This window comes from Rhinopithecus bieti, unplaced genomic scaffold (genome assembly GCF_001698545.2).
Source record: "Rhinopithecus bieti isolate Rb0 unplaced genomic scaffold, ASM169854v2 scaffold_10223, whole genome shotgun sequence".
Lineage (NCBI taxonomy): Eukaryota > Metazoa > Chordata > Mammalia > Primates > Cercopithecidae > Rhinopithecus > Rhinopithecus bieti.
Genome location: NW_016806659.1, coordinates 1598408 through 1614430, shown reverse-complemented (window position 1 = coordinate 1614430; position 16023 = coordinate 1598408). Strand labels below are relative to the sequence as shown.

General features: G+C 38.8%; 1 long non-coding RNA gene across 1 annotated transcript; it reads left to right on the top strand.

The window, feature by feature from the left end:
• Positions 1–319: 319 nt before the first annotated feature.
• LOC108532995 (uncharacterized) lies at positions 320–10184 on the top strand. The gene is made up of 3 exons (XR_001886616.1): positions 320–492; positions 9115–9183; positions 10149–10184. It is a non-coding gene; the product is annotated as an uncharacterized LOC108532995 (long non-coding RNA).
• The last annotated feature ends 5839 nt before the right edge of the window (positions 10185–16023 follow it).

Genomic DNA, 16023 nt, shown 5'->3' with positions numbered 1-16023 from the left:
CTGAGCTATTGCTAAGGCATGGTCAGAATCACATCACTTGACACAGCATTGATTTCTTCTTTTTTTCCCATGCATGGGATTCACCTTGCCATTGGACACTAAACAGCTTGAGAATAGATCTGCATTGCATGCGTCTCTTGTAGCCCTGATTGTGTTTAGCACAGGATTGCTCAGATCCTGAGCATCCAGAAAACAAGTATTTGAGCACTACTTGATGGACATATGCCTCTGCCCTTCAGGTAAGGCACTTATTCTGTACCTTGTCCATAACAGAATTGATATAATAAAATCTGTTTTGCACGGCAGATGAGAGGCAGGACTAGATTGCAGCTCCCACTCGGACCGACAGAGCAGTATGTGGTATGGAGGCTTGTATTGTGAACTTCTGCTCCAGAACAACTGCAGGAATAAATCAGGAAAGCCAGGAAAACCCACAGACCCTCTGAAGGAAGTGGATTGCTCCTGCAGGACCTGGCAGACACCTCAAATACTGTAAGTGCCTAAACTACGGAAGTGACAAAGGGGATTGTCTGCCCCTCAACATACACCTTCAATGGGGAAACTGAAGGTCTAGATCATGGGAGAAGATTCTGACCTTACTTGAAGCTGAGTCAGTTTAGAGAACCAAGTGAAATTCAGAGGTGGAGGAAGCAGCAGGAGAATCCCCATGGGCTCACTGGGTCCCCTGGGAAGCCATTTCTTCCTCGCCTCGCAGGGGTCTTTGGGGATGGTTGCTAGAGGTACTGGGAAAAGGCCACAGGGAGAAGGAAATCTCCAGCTGAACTTTGTAATAATTTGAACTGATCGAGACGTCTCCTGGCCAGAACTCTGGGGAAGACATGAATCTGGTGTGCAAACTTCACATGTAGGGGAAGCATGAAAGCCCTACTTGCTTTCACAGCTTGGGGTGGGTGGCCTGGGGCAAGTTCTCAGCCCTGCTCACCCACCGCCTGCAAACAGACTTGGTACTGTTGGTGGGAGCATGGTGGGAGTGAGACCGGCCCTTTGGGTTGTGTGGGAGCTGGGTGAGGCCAGCTTTCCCCACTTCCCTGACAATCTGCATGACACAGTAGAGGCAGCCATAATCCTCCTAGGAACATAATTTCATTGACCTGAGAACCTCACCCTCATCTCCCACAGCAGCCGCAGCAAGACCCGCCAAAGAAGAGTCTGCGCTCAGACAGGCCTAGCTCTGCCCCACCTAATAGTCCTTCCCTACCCACTCTGGTAGCTGAAGAAAAGGGCATATACTCTTGGGAGTTCGAGGGCCTAGCCCATCAACGGTTCCTCTCCATACTACCATAGCTAATGCTCCCTTGAAAGTGACACCTGCTGGCAGAAGGCCAATCAGCACAAAAGTAGTGTATTAACCAAAGCTAAAGACCCTCACAGAGTCCATTTCACTGCCCTGCCACCTCCACTGGAACAGGTGCTGGTATCCATGGCTGAGAGACCCACAGATGGTTCACATCACAGGACTCTGTGCAAACAACCCCAGTACCAGCCCAGAGCCTGATAGACTTGCTGAGTGGCTAGATGCAGAAGAGAGAAAACAATCACTACAGCTTGACTCTCAGGAAGCCACATCCCTAGGAAAAGGGGGACAGTACTACATCAAGGGAACACCTATGAGACAAAAGAATCTGAACAGCCTTGAGCCCTAGACTTTCACTCTGACAGAACCTACCCACACGAGAAAGAACTAGAAAAATCAACTCTGGTAATATGTCAAAACAAGGTTATTTAACACCCCCAAAATATCACACTAACTTACTAGCAATGGATCCATACCAAGAAGAAATTCCCAATTTACCTGAAAAAGAATTCATAAGGTTAGTTATTAAGCTAACCAGAGAGGCACCAAAGAAAGACAAAGCCCAATTTAAAGAAGTCAAAAAAAATGATACAAGACATGAGGAGAAATTTTTAATGAAATAGACAGCATAAATAAAAACAATAAAAACTTCAAGAAACAATGATCACACTTTAGAAATGCAAAATACTCCTGAAAGTCTCAACAAGAGAAGTAAACAAGCAGAAGAAAGAACTTCAGAGCTCAAAGACAAAGTTTTCCAATTAACCCAATCCAACAAAGGCAATAAAGAATAAGAAAATATGAACAAAGCCTCCAGGAAGTCTGGGATTATGTTAAACAACCAAACCTAAGAATAACTGGCATTCCTGAGGAAGAAGAGAAATCTAAAAGTTTGGAAAATACATTTGAGGGAATAATCAAGGAAAACTTCCCTGGCCTTGCTAGAGACCTAGATATCCAAATACAAGAAGCTCAAAGAACACCTGGAAGATTCACTGCAAAAAGATCATCACCTAGGCACATTGTCATCAGATTATCTAAAGTTAAGATGAAAGAAAGAATCTTAATAGCTGTGAGACAAATGCACCAGGTAAACTGTAAAGGAAAACCTACCAGATTAAAAGCAGATTTCTCAGCAGAAACTCTACAAGCTAGAAAGGATTGAGGCCCTATCTTCAGCTTCCTTAAACAAAACAATTATCAGCAAAGAATTTTGTATCTAGTGAAACTAAGCTTCATAAACGAAGGAAAGATACAGTCTTTTTCAGACAAACAAATGCTGAAAGAATTCACCACTACCAAGCCAGCACTACAAGAATTGCTAAAAGGAGCTCTAAATCTTGAAACAAATCCTGGAAACACATCAAAGCATAACCTCTTTAAAGCATCTATAAAACATCTTTAAAGGACCTATAAAACAAGAATAGAATTAAAAAATAAACAAAAAACCAAGGTATACAGGCATCAAATAGCACGATGAATGAAATGGTACCTCACATCTCAATACTAAGGTTGAATGTAAATGGCCTAAATGCTCCACTTAAAGATACAGAATTGCAGAATGGATAAGAATTCATCAATCAACTGTCTGCTGCCTTTAAGAGACTCACTTAACACATAAGGACTCACATAAACTTAAGGTAAAGTGGTGGAAAAAGACATTCCATGCAAATGGACACCAAAAGTATGCAGGAATAGTTCTTCTTATATCAGACAAAGCAAACTTTAAAGCAACAGCACTTAAGACAAAGAAGGACATTATATATTGATAAAAGGCCGTGGCCAACAGGAAAATACAACAATACTAAATATATTTGCACCTAACACTAGAATTTCCAAATTTATAAAACTATTACCACTAGACCTAAGAATTGCGGTAGACAGCAACACAATAACAGTGGGGGACTTCAATACTCCACTGACAGCACTACACAGGTCATCAAGGCAGAAAGTCAACAAAGAAATAATGGACTTAAACTGTACCCTGAAATAAATGTACTTAACAGATATTTACAGAACATTCTACCCAACAACAACAGAATATATATTATGTTCATCAGTGCATTGAACTTTCTCCAGTATAGACCATACAATAGGCCACACAATGAGTCTCAATACATTTCAGAAAATTGAAATTATATCAAGCACTCTCTCAGATCACAGTGGAATAAACCTGGAAATCAACTCCAAAAGAACCTTCAAAACCATGCAAATACATGAAAATTAAGTAACCTGTTATTGAATGATCATCGGGTAAACAATGAAATAAAGATGGAAATTAAAAAATTCTTTGAACTGAACAACAATAGTGACACAACCTATCAAAACCTCTGGAATACAGCAAAGGTGGTGCTAAGAGGCAAGTTCATAGCCCTAAATGCCTACATCAAAAAGTCTGAAAGAACACAAGCAGACAATCTAAGGTCATACCTCAGGAATTAGAGAAACAAGAACAAACCAAACCCAAATCCAGCAGAAGAAAGGAAATAACCAAGATCAGAGCAGAATTAAATGAAATTGAAACAACCAACTAAAAAAAAAAATACAAAAAATAAATGAAACAAAAAACTGGTTATTTGAAAAGATTAATCTTGCTAATTGTCTATCAATTTTATTTATCAAGAAAAGAAGAGAGAAAATCCAAATAAGCTCAATTAGAAATGAAATGGGACATATTACTCCTGACCACAAAAATACAAAACATCATTCAAGGCTACTATGAACATCTTTATGTGCATAAACTAGAAAACCTACAGGAGGTGGATAAATTCCGGGAAAAATACAACCCACCTAGCTTAAATCAGGAAGAATTAGAGACCCTGAACAGACCAATAACAAGCAGCAAGATTGAAAATGTAATAAAAAAATTACCAACAAAAAAGTCCAGCATCAGACAGATTCATTGCAGAATTCTACCAGACCTTCAAAGAAGAATTGGTAACAATCCTATTGATACTATTCCATAAGATAGAAGAGGGAATCCTCCCTAAATCATTCTATGATGCCAGTATCAACCTAATACCGGAAAGAACATAACCCAAAAATGAAACTACAGACCACTATCCCTGATGAACATAGATGGTAAAATCCTTAACCAAATGCTAGCTAACTGAATCCAACAACATATCAAAAATATCATCCAACATGATCAAGTGGGCTTTATGGCAGGGATGCAAGGATGGTTTAACATACACAAGCCAATAAATGTGATATACCACATAAACAGAATTCAAAACAAAAATCACATGATCATCTCAGTAGACACAGGAAAAGCATTTGACTAAATACAGTATTCCTTTATGATTAAAAAATCCTCAGAAAATCAGCACAAAAGGGACATAGCTTAATGTAATAAAAGCCATCTATGACAAACCCACAGCCAACATAATACTGAATGGGGAAAAGTTGAAAGCACTCCCTCTGAGAACTGAAAAAAGACAAGGATGCCCATTCTCACCTCTCCTCTTCAACGAAGTACTAAAAGTCTTAGGCAGAGCAATCAGACAAGAGAAAGAAATAAAGGGCATCCAAATCAGTAAAGAGGAAGTCAAGCTGTCACCGTTTGCTGATTACATGATTGTTTATCTAAAAATCCCTAAAGACTCTTCCAGAAAGCTCCTAGAACTAATCAAAGAATTCAGGAAAGTTTCTGGAAACGAAATTAATGTACACAAATAAGTAGCTCTTCTATACGCCAACAGCGACCAAGCTGAGAATCAAATCAAGAACTCAACCCCTTTTACAATAACTGCCACAAAATAAAATACTTAGGAATATACCTAATCAAGGAGGTGAAAAAACCTCTATAAGAATAACTCTAAAACACCTCTGAAAACACATACACAAACAAATGGAAACACATCCCATACTTATGAATAGGTAGAATCAATCAATGACCATACTGCCAAAACGGTCTACAAATTCAATGCAATTCCCATCAAAATACCACCACCATTCTTNTAAAGAGGAAGTCAAGCTGTCACCGTTTGCTGATTACATGATTGTTTATCTAAAAATCCCTAAAGACTCTTCCAGAAAGCTCCTAGAACTAATCAAAGAATTCAGGAAAGTTTCTGGAAACGAAATTAATGTACACAAATAAGTAGCTCTTCTATACGCCAACAGCGACCAAGCTGAGAATCAAATCAAGAACTCAACCCCTTTTACAATAACTGCCCCAAAATAAAATACTTAGGAATATACCTAATCAAGGAGGTGAAAAAACCTCTATAAGAATAACTCTAAAACACCTCTGAAAAACACATACACAAACAAATGGAAACACATCCCATACTTATGAATAGGTAGAATCAATCAATGACCATACTGCCAAAAACGGTCTACAAATTCAATGCAATTCCCATCAAAATACCACCACCATTCTTCACAGAACTAGAAAAAGGATCTTAAAATTTATATAGAACCAAAGCATAGCCAAAGCAAGACCAAGCAAAAAGAACAAAACTGGAGGCATCACATTACCTGATTTCAAGTTATATTATAAGGCCATAGGTACCAAAATAGCATGGTTCTGATACAACATAGGCACAGAGATCAATAGGACAGAATAGAAAATCCAGAAATAAACCCAAATACTTACAGCAAACAAAACATAAAGTGGAGAAAGGATACCCTATTCAACAAATGGTGCTCGGATAATTGGCAAAACACATGTAGGAGAACGAAACTGGATCCTCATCTCTCACTTTACACAAAAATCAATTCAAGATGGATCAAGGACTTAAATCTATGACTTGAAACTATAAAATTCTAGAAGATAACATTGGAAAACCCTTCTAAAACGTTGGAAAACCCTCCTAAACATTGGCTTAGGCAAGGATTTCATGATCAAGAACCCAAAAGCAAATGCAATAAAAACAAAGATAAATAGCTGGGACTTAATTAAACTAAAAAGCTCTTGCACGGCTGAAGGAACAGTCAGCAGAGTAAACAGACAACCCACAGAGTTTACTATTCACAATCTATACACCTGAGAAAGGACAGGTATCCAAAATCTACAATGAACCTAAAGTAATTAGCAAGAAAAAAAAAATCCAACAAAAAGTGGGCTAAGGACATGAATAGACAATTCTTAAAAGAAGATATATAAATGGCCAAAAAACATATAAAAATGCTCAACATTACTAATGATCAGGGAAATGCAAATCAAAACCACAATGTGCTACCACCTTACTCCTGCGAGAATGGCCATAATTAAAACATAAAAATAATAGATGTTGGCATGTCTGCAGTGAACAGGGAACACTTCTACACTGCTGGTGGGAGTCTACACTAGTACAGCCACTATGCAAAACAGTGTGGAGATTCCTTAAAGAACTAAAAGTAGAACTACCATTTGATCCAGCAATCCCACTACTGGGTATCTACCCGGAAGAAAAAAGTCATTATATGAAAAAATATTCTTGGATACACATGTTTTTAACAGTACAATTTGCAATTGCAAAAACTTGGAACCAACCCAAATGCCCACGAATCAATGAGTGGATGAAGAAACTGTGAGAGATATATACATGATGTGATATATATATGAAGGAATACTACTCAACCATAAAAAGGAATGAATTAATGGCATTCACAGTGACCCGAATGAGACTGAAGACCATTATTCTAAGTGAAGTAACTCAGGAATGAAAAACCAAACATCATATGTTCTCACTCATAAGTGGGAGCTAAGCTATGAGGAAGCAAAGGCATAAGAATAACACAATGGATTTTGGGGACTCAGGTGGAAAGGGTGAGAAGGGGGTGAGGGATAACAGACCACAAATTGGGTGCAGTGTATACTGTTCAGGAGACGGGTGCACCAAAACCTCACAAATCACCACTAAATAAATTACTCATGTAACCAAACACGACCTGTTCCCCAATAACTTATAAAATAAAAAATTGTAAAAAAATAAAATAAAATCTGTTTCACCTGCCTCATTGTTTTTCTTGGGATACAATGACATAATTAATGCATTTATAAAATTATGAATATTTGAAATCATAGAGTAATAACTCACATTTACTGACTCCTCTTTGTGTGCCAGCCACTAAATTTATGTATTTCATTTTAGCCTCTCAGTAGCTTTGAAAATATCAAAAGATTATTGTACAGATGAGAAAACCAGGGCTCAGCAAGGTTGAATAAGTTTTCTAAAGTTACACAGCTACTAAAGGAAGCAGACGGTTTATGAACCCAGGGCAGTCTGACTCGGAGAATTGTGCTGCCTGATATAGTAGTTGCTAGTCATAGTGACTATTTAAATTAAAATTAATTAAAAGTAAATGCAAAAAAAATTCAGTTTCTAAGTTGAATTTGTCACATAATGAGTGACTAGTAGCTACTATATTGGACAGTGTAGAATAGAACATTTTCATCATCAAATAAAGTTCTATTGGACAGCTCTAGAGTCTACTTTTTTCAGCTTATGATATATAGCACCAACCTCCTTCGCACGCCTTTCTATTCTTACTATTGTACAACATTATAATTTTTATCAGCACACATCAATCCTGGCCCTAATCTACTCCAAGAGTACCTCTTACACCCTCCTTTGCTCAGGGCCTTCTTCTGTTTCAACTCAATCCCGTTTTGTTCTGTTTGCCAACCTGCAACCATGCCCCTTGATGCCCCACCATCCACATCAGTTGTCAGATTACTGACCTGATTTTCTGTTTCCTGACATTGTCCCCTCAGATGGGACTTTCCATTAATACTGTATCCTGTCCAAACACTGAGCACGCAGCTAGACTGAAATGAACTAGCTCTACCTAAATGTTGTGCTAAGTGCTGAATATATCTTATCCCATTTTCCATCAGAAAAAATCTAGAAGGTAGTTAATAATATTACTATTTCATAAATGCAGAAACCAAGGCTATGAGAAGCGAGAAATTAAGGTGAAATTTGTTATTAGGGTGTCAGAGTGTTAGAAAATGACAGAACCAGGATTCCTGACTAGGCCTGTTGATGCCAAGCTGTTGCTGTGGATCTCTCCCCAGGGTGTATGGCTGCTTCAGGCTGTTCTTCACACTCAGACTTATTCAGAAGAATCACCGAAGCTCTAGACCTGAAAGGGCCTTAAGGGCTAGTCTCTCTCTCTCTCTCTAATTTTTTCTACTCTGTGTGAATAAAAAACTGAGAGCATACTGTCTTACACCTAATTTGATGCCCAGTAATAGTTTGTTGAAGGGAATTATCATCGCTTTCATTAACTGCTATTGTTACAGAGATGAAACAGAGATGTTCAACAGACAAAAAACAAATCTGGAATCTTTAGACTAGAAAGCTTTTTTACAGCTAAAATATTTACAAGTGCAGGCACTGTGTATTTCTCATGGACTAAGTGAATGCCCAGTGAAAGGCACAGATAAGGAATGTTACAGAAAAGCCCAGTGGTAAAAGCCAGCGGTAAATAGCCAAGAGCAGGCATCCTGAGTGGGCCAAATGGGAGCCAGGCCATCCTTTATAACCTGGACTCACAGGTTATGGCATCACTTATGTAACATTCTATTCATCAAAGTGGTAGTAAAGTCTGCTGAGATTTAAGGGCAAGGTAAGTAGACTCCACCTCTTGATGAGGAGTGGAAAGATTCTGGAAAAGCATATGGAACTGGAAATACTGCTGTGTCTTTTGAAACATACAATCCACCATACTAATTATAGGTAGAGGGATGTATGGATTAGGGACCTAATAAGATGAGAGAATTTAGGTAGAAAAGTAGTATGGGGATATATTTAGAAATGAAGATTGGAGAACACAATATTCTAATTGGTCCATTTAAATCATCGCAGGAACACATTTTGCCAGTAGACTATACTACCACAATGAAATAGCCCAGTATTCAAGAGTTACAAAATCAGGTAAGTGAAAATATCTTTATTATCTTGCATGCTCACTGTTGAATATTTCCTTGTATTATGTTTCACCAATAATTCAAAAACTGGCACTTGGAAATACTAGGCAGAAACTTAAATTCAACCAATCACTGAAATAGAGCTGAGAAATTGGATCTGTGCCACATCTGTTGAGTTATGAAGAGACTCATAACTCATGTATTATATTTGATACGGTATACTGAAGACTAAAATACAATAACTTTAGGAACATTATATAACATAAGCTTGTGCTATCTTAAGCCACCTTTCAGAATAAGTAGTCATGATTGACACAAGCCCTTCAGCTTTCAAAAATTTCTCTTTCAGGTATGTTTTGATGTTTCGGGGGTGATACATGCTCCCTAAAAGTCTGATATTACTCAGTACATTGTCGGGCATGAGTTTTATTCTCTGCCAGTCTGTACTCTACAGTGCTGCCAGCACTGTCATGCTGGATGTTAAAGGCTCCCCTGGGCATGGACTGCTCTGACCAGGATCACCATTAATGAGTGGATTCCCATAGAGCTTGTCAGCTAACACGGGGATGAAATGCATGTCTTCACTTTTCTGTTGTGGTCTGTTGATGGGGTAGTCCCAAGACAGTACTGCTTATGTCCTGATCTTTGACAGGTATTTGGAGAAACAGCAACTCCGGAGGCACTCATCCATGGAGTCATGTGGGGGGAAGCAACTCTCATTTACCATGAGAGTAAAAACACTGCACTTCAACATAACTTCTCATAAACTTGCTTCTGCCAAAGTGGACTTTCCCCATTTCCCCAGCTTCTCTTTCTTACAACCAAGACCCCCTAGACTTAACACAATAATCCACATAGAAATTATTTGACATTTAGAAAGAATGTGGGCTGCCCAGAAATCTCAGCACTTGAGGAACAACACAGCAGTGAGTTTTATGGGTTTTGTTATTGTCTCCCATGTATGTCTCCCAGACAGAGTGAAGAAGAAGCCTCAGATCCAGAACCACCAACAGGCACAGAAAAAAAAAAAAAAAAAAAAAAAAAGAAGCTACAAGAAATGCCTTATTTTCTTCAGTCAGTGGTCTAGAGAAAGGTGGCCTAGCATCAGAAAGTATTTTTGGCAATACTTGTCTACATCAGTCAAATATGAACAGGAATGATACTCCTCAGTTCTTGCAGATTTAGCAGAGCCAAACGGAAAGTTGATCTTCCATACTCCCTTTCCTCCACCCTTGGAAGAGGGCGGCATGCTGTAGTTTTCCCCCTGGACTTTGTCAGCCTGGCTGAGCAGGGATCTGGTCTTCTTTCCCTCTCCTGGCAGAAGTAGGTGACAGTGATCCAATTTTACTGCAGGTGAAGTGTTGGGGAGATTGAGTATGAATCCGCATTCTACACAGTTGAAGCACGTAGTGTTCAGATTGTTCTACCATGATTGTGTTCGCTGGGTCTATCGGTGCATAAAGCTGCCATTCCCACCCAGCAGCAGCAAGACTTAATGAGATGGTCCAGAAGGGGGCTTCACTCTTTCTACTTCTGTCCTGTCATGTGATTGGGGCCAAAGGGTAGCTGAAAATACTCAACCACACAGACCTCACATAATACCTCAACAGAAGAACTGCCTGAAAAACTGAAAAAGATTCAATAGATTGCAGAGTTTCATAACACAATATCCAAAAAGTTCAGAATTTTACCGACAATCACATAAGAAACAGGAAAATCAACAGAAACAAACTCCAAGATGAATTAGAGGTTGGAAATATCTAACAAGGATTTTAAAGCAACCATCAAAGTGCTTCAACAAGCAGTTATGAGTTCTCTTGAAGCAAATGAAAAATTAGAAAATCTTGGCAAAAAAGAAGGATAATCAAGATAAGTAAACATATCTGTATTAATCTGTTTTCACACTGCTAAAAAGAACTGCCTGCGACTGGGTGATTTATAAAGAAAAGAGGTTTAATTGACTCACAGTTCTTCATGGCTGGAGGCCCTCAGGAAACTTACAGTTATGACAGAAGTTGAAAGGGAAGCAGGCATGGCTTACATGGTGGCAGGAGAAAAAGAGAAAGAAGGGGGAAGCAACTTCTTTCAGAAGCTTACCAAACTACTAGATCTCATGAGAACTTACTCACTATTGTGAGAACAGTAAGGGGAAATCTACCCCACGATTCAATCACCTCCCACCAGGTCCCTCCCTAGACACATGGGGATTAGAAATTGAGATCAGATTTGGGTGGGGATACACAGCCAAACCATATCCTTCGGCCCCTGGCCCCTCCCAAATCTCAAGACCTTTTCACATTTCAGAACAAATTATGCCTTCCCAACAGCCTCCCAAAGACTTAATTCATTCCAGCAGTAACTTTGAGTACAAAGTCTCATCTGAGACAAGGCAAGTCCTTTCTGCCTATGAACCTGTAAAATCAAAAACAAGTTAGTTATTTCCAAGTTAATTACTATAATGGGTGCACAGGCATTGGGTAAATGTTCCCATTCCAGATGGGAGAAATTGGCCAAAACAAGATCTGATGCAAGTCCAAAATCCAGTGGGGCAGTCATTAAATCTTAAAGCTCCAAAATCTTATCTGACTCTGTGAAAGAAAATTAATATTGAGGCTCTCAAATCACTAAGCTAAAGGGAAAAATCAAGCTGGGAACTGCTTAGGGCAAATCTGCCTCCCATTCTATTCAAAGTCACCTCTCTGCTCACTGAAATAGATGCTCCTTTGGAAAAGCTAATCAGAAACTCAAAATAATGCAACTGTTAGTCTCTCACCTATCTGTGACCTGGAAGCCCCGTCCTCCGTTGCAGCCTTCCTGCCTTTGCTTCAAATTGTCCCACCTTTCCAGACCGAACCAATGACGTACTTCTTACATATATTAATTGATTCTCATGTCTCCCTAAAATGTATAAAACTAAGCTGTGTTCCAAACACTGTGGGCACATGTCATCAGAACTTCCTGAGGCTGTATCATGGGTATATCCTCAACCTTGGCAAAATAAACTTCATAAATTAACTGAGACCTGTCCCAAATTTTTAGGATTAATAACTCCATGTCTCACATCCAGGACATGCTGATGTAAGGGATGAGCTCCCATGGCCTTGGGCATCTCTGACCCCATGGCTCTGCAGGGTACAGCCCCCATGGCTGCTTTCAAAGGCTGGTGTTGAGTGCCTGCAGCTTTTCCAACTGCATGGTGCAAACTGTCAGCAAATCTACCATTCTTGGGTCTGAAGGACTGTGGCCCTCTTCTCACAGATCCACTAGGCAGTGCCCCAGTGGGGACTTCGTGTGGGGGCTCAAACCCCACAATTCACTTATGCATTGCCCTAGCAGAGGTTCTCCATTATGTCTCTGGCTTTGCAGCAGACTTGGCCTGGACATTCAGGCATTTCCATACATCCTCTGAAATCTAGACAGAGGTTCCCTAAACTCACTTCTTCTCTTCTGTGGACCTGTAGGTCAGACACCACATGGAAGCCATGAATACTTGGGACCTGTACCCTCTGAAGCAATAACCCAAGCTATAACTTGGCCCTGTTTAGCTACAGCTTGAGCTGTAGTGGCTGGGATGCAGGGCACTGAGTCCCTATGCTGCACAGAACAGAGGGGCCCTGGGCCTGGCCCACAAAATCATTTTTTCTCCTAGGCCTCTGAGCCTGTGATGGGAGGGCTACCATGAAGACCTTTGACATGCCCTGGAGACATTTTTCCCTTTGTCTTGGTTACTAGCACTTGGCTCCTTGTTACCTATGAAATTTCTGCAGCTGGCTTGAATTTCTCCCCAGAAAATGGATTTTTATTTTCTACCTCATGGTCAGGCTGCAAATATTCCAAGCATTTATGCTCTGTTTCCCTTTTAAATAAAAGTTTCAGTTTCAGATAATGTCTTTGTGAATGCATATGACTGAATGCTTTCAGAATTAGCCAGATCACCTCTTGAATGCTTTGTCGCTTATAAATGTCTCTGCCAGATACCCTAAATCATCTCTTTCAATTTCAAGTTCCACAGATCTCTAGGGCAGGTACAAAATATTGCCAGTCTCTTTGCTAAAGCATATCATAAGTGACCTTTACTTCAGTTCCCAATAAAGTTCCTTATCTCCATCTGGGAACACCTCAGCCTGGACTTTATTGTTCATGTCACTATCAGCATTTTGGTCAAAACCATCTAACAAGTCTCTAGGAAGTTTCAAACTTCCTCACATCTTCCTGTCTTCTTCTAAGCCCTCCAAAAACTCTTCCAACCTCTGCCCATTACCCAGTTCCAAAGTCAATTCCACATTTTCAAATTATCCTTATAGCAGTACCCTACTCTGCCGGTACCAATTTTCTGTATTAGTCTGTTCTCACACTGCTATAAAGAACTGACTGAGACTAGGTGATTAATAAAGAAAAGAGGTTTAATTGATTCACAATTCTGCATGGTTGGGTGGCCTCGGGAAACTTACAAACATGGCAGAAGGTGAAGGGGAAGCAGGCACATCTTACATGACGGTAGGAGGGAGAAAGAGAGAGAAAGGGAAAGTGTCAGACACTTACCAAACTACCAGATCTCTCAAGAAATTACTCACTATCATGAGAACAGCAGGGGAAAATCCATCCCCATGATCCAATCATTTCCCATTAGGCCCCTCCCTTAACATATGAGGATTACAATTTGAGATGAGATTCGGGTGGGGACACAGAGCCAAACCATATAAATATCTTCACAGTATCTTCCGAAATTATAAATCCAAAACATTTAACAAGTTGCCATTCTAAAAAAGAGAGAGAGAGAGCAAAAGAAAAAAAAAATCCCAATAGCAAAAAGCAAAACTTGCTGGATTGGGCTCAATAGTAGAGTGGAGCTGACAGAGGATAAAATCACTGAACTTGAGGGCAGATCAATAGACCAAGCTTGTTTAACCCGTGGCCTGCAGGCTGCATGTGGCCCAGGATGGCTTTGAATGCATCCCAACACAAATTTGTAAACTTTCTTAAAACATTATGAGATCTGCTTTGCAATTTTTAAAAAGCCCATCAGCTATTGTTAGTGTTAGTGCATTTTATTTCTGGTCCAAGACAATCCTTTTTCCAGTATGGCCCAGGGAAACCAAAACATCAGAAACTCCTGCAATAGACCTTTCCCAGTCTGAACAACATGGAGAAGATAGATTGATAAAAAACAAAACAAAACAATAAGCAAAGCCTCAAGGTCCTGTGGGAAAATAACACGAAAAGCCAAGACTTATTACACTGAATTTAAAGAGGAAGAGAGGAAAGACACTGAGGCTGCACAAGTATTCAGAGGAATCATGGCAGAAAACTTCAAATTTGGAAAATGACAAAAACCTACAAATGCAAGAAATTGAAATAACTGCAAATAGAATAAACCAAAGAAATCTAGGCCAAGACACATCATAATTAACTTCTGCATTCTAAAGCCAGAGAAAAAAATCTTCAAAACACCAAGAGAAAAAGATACATTATTTATAGAGAAATGCCAATTTGAGTAACAGTGGATTTCACATCTGAAACAATGGAAGCCAGGAGGAAATGGAAGATTTTTTTCAGTACTGAAGTAAAGGACTCTCAACCAAGAATTATCTGTCCAGCAAAAACAACTTGCAGAAATGAAGGGGAAATACATTTATTCTCAAAGAAAAACAAAGATAATACTCTGCTAGCAAATCTACCTGTTAAGAATTCCTAAAGGAAGTTCTCTAAACAAAAAGAAGACACTAACGTAAGAAGACTCATCACTTCAGAAAGGAAAGAGGAACTATGAAATGGATGAAGATGGGGTAAATTTAGTAGACCATCCCTATTATATTTATTAAATCATATTTGATGGTTGAAGCAAAAATTATAAAATTGTCATATTTGGTGCTCAATATATAAAAAGGAAATACTTAAGACAATTATATTTTTGAAATGAAGAGAGAAAACAAATTTAAAAGGAAATCTATACTTCACAAGAAGTGGTAAAACATCAATGCCGGTAGACAGTGATGTTATGTGAATATACTGTAATACCTCAAGCAACCAGTAAGAAAATGATACAAAGTGATATATTAAAAGCACCATAAATAAATCAAGTTACTTCTTTAAAAAACTCTAACAAGACTGACAAAGGAAAAGGTACAATTCACCAATATCAGGAATGAAATAGAAAATATAGAAGCTATTACTATAAATCCTGCAGCCAGGAAGGAGATAATCACAGAATACTGTGACTGTTACACTCGTAAGTCTGACAACTTAGAAGAAACTACCAAACTACCAAAAATCAAATGCAGCCTTCCTGCCTTTGCTTCAAATTGTCCCACCTTTCCAGACCGAACCAATGACGTACTTCTTACATATATTAATTGATTCTCATGTCTCCCTAAAATGTATAAAACTAAGAGAAGAAATTGAAAACCTGGATAGTATTTTTACCATTAAAGAAATTAAATCTGTAATTTAAAGACTCTCAAAAAAATTTCCATGTCCAGGTGGTTTCATTGTAGAACTACACAATTTTACCAAAGATTTAAAGAATTAATGCCAATTTTATATTATCTCTTCCTGGAAACAAAAGAGAAGGGAAAACATCTTAGTTCATTTTGTGAAGCTGGGATTAACTTGATAACATGACCAGCCACAGATAGTACAAAAATGAAAACTATAAACCAATATCTTTTGTGAAGTTAGATATAAAAGTTATCCACAAATAGTTAACAAATATCACTCTCTACAAAAATCAACTCAAATTGGATCACAAACAAATGTAAAGTGTAAAACTCTAAGCCTCCTTCAGGAGAAAAATAGGAGGACATTTTAGGATCCATAGTTAGACAAAATTTTAGGATACACCAAAATT